We start from the raw sequence: 4,876 nt of genomic DNA, 5'->3' as shown, positions 1-4,876 counted from the left end.
AAGGGCTTGCTGGGTCGGAGCTGCTCCAGCGGTACGTGGAGGAGGTTGAAGGCCTCCACCGAGAGCACGTTGAGGCCGGCACCGCCGTCGATGAGGGTTTTGGTGACGGCCACCTGGCAGATGGTGGGCGTGCAGAGCATCGGGAGCACACCCGAGCAGGCGGTGTTGACGGGGTGATCTTCTGAGTCGAAGGTCAGGTCGGCCTTGGGCGCCACCCAACCCGGGGGAGCTCCTTGCCGCGCGAGGGCGGTGTTGATCTGGCGAAAGAACGGCTTGGCGTGGCAGTCTGAGGGTGGCGCCTGCGAGTTGCCCAGGAGAGCTGCGACGACCGGGAGTGCCGGCACCGCGTAGTGGGCGAGGAAGAAGTCGCGCAGTTCCTCCCAGGAGGCCACAGAAGAAGCCGGCAGGTTGAGCAACCATGCGCGTGGCACGTGAGTAAGGGCCATGGGAAGCCAGTTGGCCATGACCTTGTCGTCGCCCCTGGCCTTGAGGACGGCCTCCTCATATGTCAGCAGGAAGACCGTCGGGTCCGCCGCGCCGTCATAGCATGGCGGCATCTTTGTCTTGAACTTGTGTGGCCACTACACCTGCCGTAAGGCAGGGGCCAAGGCTCGGAGCCCCTTGTCCCCAGCGCTAGGGCCAGTCACCGGACTCGGAAGCGCGATGTCCTCCATGAGGGTGAAACACGGTGTTGGCGGAGTGCGGGTCGACGGAAGGAGGAGCTCCGGTGCACCCCTACCTGGCGTGCCAAATGTTGGATTTCGGGTTTCGGCAAAACCCTTGAGGTTCGAAGACTGGGGTGTGCAAGAAGATTTCCCCCTACCGAACATCGCTCTTAGCCTCGCCGCGATCCCTAAGCTAGCTCGAGGAACTCATGACACAAGAGACAGAAGATTTATATAGGTTCAGGCCATCGTTGTGGTGTAATACCCTACTCCTGCGTGGTGGTGGTGGATTGCCTCTTGGGCTGATGATGAATAGTACAAGGGAAGAACAGCCTCCTGAGGAGAGGTATTCTTGAGCTGGTGATGTGTTCTACTTGGGAAGGATTCGATCTCCGATCAGTTGCCCCTTCTACTGTGGTGGCTAGCTCTATTTATAGAGGCCCTAGTCCTCTTCCCAAATACTAAGCGGGAAGGGATCCAACAATGGACATTTTGAAAGGGGATAGCTAGTACAAGCTATCCTGACTAAAGGTGGTCTTCGCCTGTCAAAGGCGCTGGTGGTGACGCCATCTTGGGCTCCACGATGACCTTCGTCCTGCCATCCAGCTGGTCTTGGTTTGTTGGGCCTATATGGAAACCTTTGCCAGATGCCTCAGTACTCCGCGCCTGCGCTTGCCCCCTTAGCACCAAAGAGGAAACAAGGATAGTGCGCGGGCTGGCGCCCGCCTGGCACCCGCCTGGCCTTGGTCTTCATGGCTTGCATCACAGGAACCTCGCGAGGTACCCCTTGGCTTGATCTCTCCGCCTCTTCGCGAGCCCGCCTGGTGAGCCACTCCTGAGGAGGCCTTGCATCGTTCGCCCTGCAGGCGTGGCCCCTCGTGAGGGTCTTGAGTGTTGGTTGATGGAGAGGGGTCGTACCGGGCCACTGGTGGAGCCATGCCACAGGCGGCAGGTAGGCAAGTCTAGGGACCCCCATTATCAGTACGCCGACAGTATATGGAGAAGGAAGTCCTCGATCCAAACTGTGGGATCTGTTGTTCCATCATATGATTCAATGTTTACGGGTTTGAACCCTTCTGGGAATTCATGTTCCATTACTTCATCAGTGAAGCATAGGGGTTGTGCGGCGCCTCTGTGTCGGGCTACGTCGCGACGCAGCTTGGATGGAGCTGGTCTGCGGTATTCGGCCCGGACAGGTGTGTATTTGTTATATCCGGCGTGGTGGACATCGTTGCACATTGGGGCGCCCCCCGCGATCCATAGATCGATCTGGTCTGGCCTGCTCTATTCTCCAAGTCATACCATAGGTCATGTGTGTATCCCCGATCTGTTGTATTTCTATTTGTTCGGCGACGTGGTGTCGGCTGGTGTTCGGGCTGAATTACTGCTTTATCTCGGCCACGCGGTGGTCGGTCAGCCGCATTATGCGCTGGTAGTGCTAGGTCCAGTGCCTCCCCATCGAATTGAGGTAGCAATTTACGCTTCGGGTAACTCTTGGTTGGGCGTTCGTGTAGGTGCATCTAGTGCCACCCCTAGTTGGTTTTGGAGTATTGACGACAGAGTTGGTTGAGGGACTAATGCGTTTGTGAGAATTGCAGGATAACGCGGGTAGTGTCCCTCATTGATTCGGTTTACCTACCGGAGATGACCCCTAAAAATGTATGAAGACTTTGAAGACAATGGTGGTATGAGAAGATATTCATATTGAAGACTATGACATGAGAAGACTTTGCTTGAAGACTATGGAACGCGAAGACTGTGTGGTTTCGTTGTTTCCTTTTCTTCTTTGTTGAGTCATAGGAACCATCGTACTGTTAAGTGGGGTCCAAGTGAACTAAGTCAGAGTGACTGAAGTGATGCTCAACCCAAATCCTATGTCTTCGAGCGAAGACAATGAGAGCAAATCTTATCCAGAGCTGGATGAGTCAGCTTTGCTTGTAGCCCAAGTAAAGTTGTCGCGTGTGTTTGAAATCTGACCATTGGAACACGTGTCAGTTCCTTAGTGACCCAGGGTCATTTTGGACAAATCAGGTCGGGTTGCCTTGTGGTTGTAAATAGCCCATCTCCTACACCATAAATTGGTGGCTGCTCAGAGTTAGTTTACGACTTTTGTCGTTTTGAGAGCAACCCACCTCGAAGCCTTTGAGAGAGAAATCCTTGAGAGGACAAAGCCCAAACACCCAGAGCCAAAGAGTGTTAGGCATCACCGAAGTATTTCTGTTAGTGTGACCTGAAGACTTATTACACTTGAGGACAGTGTATCCTCCAGCCGGTTAGGCATCGCGTTCTGAGCATCCAAGACTCATTGTGGATTGCCGGGTGAACGAAGTCTGTGAAGGTTTGGAAGTCTACCTTGAAGACTTACCAGAGTGATTGGGCGAGGACTAAGTGTCCTTAGCTCAAGGGGAATAAGGTGAAGACACAGTCTTCTGAGTTGAATCTCAGCCTCCCTAACCAGACGTACAGTTGTCACAGCAACTGGAACTGGTCCAACAAATCATGTGTCTTCAACAAGTGACTGGTTCTATCTCTTCCCTCCTTTACTTTGAGTTTGTCTTCGTGAAGTCGTTGCTTATCTGTCTTATCTGATTGACTTCATTGCTTGACTACTATTGTTGAATTGGCTTCATACTATCTTCCATCCTGATCCTACTACCTAGCTGCTATTAGTCTTCGTACGTTAACGCTATTGCATACTTGACTATGGCTTGCTTGTTGTAGTTTATCTTCCGCCGCATATCAATTAGGTCATTTCTATTGTTTGTCTTCGAAACTCTCACGTTTTGAAGACTTTGATAAAAATCGCCTATTCACCCCCCTCTAGTCGATAACTAGCACTTTCAATTGGTATCAGAGCAAGGCACTCCCTTGTTCTGTGTGATTCGGTTTAACCACCTGGAGTTTAGCTATGTCGACTGTAGGGATAATCAAAGTCTCCGCTGCCTGCCCCGTGTTCGATGGAACTGAATATTCCTACTGGAAGAATAAGATGCGCATGCATCTTGAAGCCATTGATGTCGACCTCTGGTATGTCGTCAAGAATGGCGTTCCCAAAACTAGTGAAGGTGTCACCCCTACTGATGTCAAGAAGTTCATTCAACTGGACTCGACTGCAAAGAACATCATCTGTGGTCATCTGACAAAAGGACAGTATGGCCGTGTGAGTGCTCTGGAAACGTCAAAGCTAGTCTAGGACTGGCTATCCAAGGTCAATGAAGGCGTCTCAACACAGAGAGATCAAAGGATCAGTGTTCTTTGCAACCTCTTCAACCGCTTCAAGAGAAACGACAATGAAAATGTCCAGCTTACGTTTGATCGTCTGACTGACATCACAAATGAGCTTCAAGCTCTCGGCGCCACTGAGGTCACAAAGCATGAAATTGTCAAGACACTGCTGAGATCACTTGACACCTCCTTTGACACCCTTGCCCTCATCATACAAGAACGTCCTGACTTCAAGACACTTGATCCGTCTGATATACTTGAGAGGCTCAATACACATGAGTTCCAGCTTTCTGAGAAAAGAGATATCTATGGCCCCAACTATTGCCGAACTCGTGCTTTGAAGGCAAAAGTTGTTTCCTCATCTGAAGAAGAAGAATCTGACTGCGGTTCTGAAGATCCTGAAGACATTGGAAGGGAGCTTTCTATGCTTGTGAAGAAGTTCCAGAAATTCACCAAGAAGAAGGGCTTCAGAAAGTCTTCACGATCCAGTTCAAGAAATGATGAAGCTTCCACTCAAGACAACAAGAAGAGAACATGTCACAAGTGTAAGAAGCCTGGGCACTACATCTCTGAGTGTCCTCAGTGGGACAACGAGAATAAGAAGAAGAAGAGCAAGGAATATGACTCTGATGACAAGAAGAAGAAGAAATCATCAAAGTCTTCTTCCAAGTCCACATCAAAGTCTTCATCTCATAAGAAGAGCTCATCTGGCAAGGCTCGTGCTTTTGTTGGCAAGGAAATGGATTCAGAGGAGGAGTCTACTGAGGAGGCAGAGGTGGAATCTGAAGCTGAGTCCGAATCTGGTGTTGCAAGTCTGGCTCTAGCCACAGCCTACGTTGCCAAGTCCATCTTCAACACTGAAGACAATGACTCCCACACCAACGTTGATGATGACAAGGACGATCCTGCTCCCACCTACTGCTTCATGGCACGCGGTGCCAAGGTAAAATCGCGCGATGCTTACTTTCAAACATCAAGTGAAGATG

This window comes from Triticum dicoccoides, chromosome 2B (genome assembly GCF_002162155.2).
Source record: "Triticum dicoccoides isolate Atlit2015 ecotype Zavitan chromosome 2B, WEW_v2.0, whole genome shotgun sequence".
Classification (NCBI taxonomy): Eukaryota; Viridiplantae; Streptophyta; class Magnoliopsida; order Poales; family Poaceae; genus Triticum; species Triticum dicoccoides.
The sequence above is the reverse complement of the archived record's forward strand: the minus strand, read 5'-3'. Positions refer to the sequence as shown.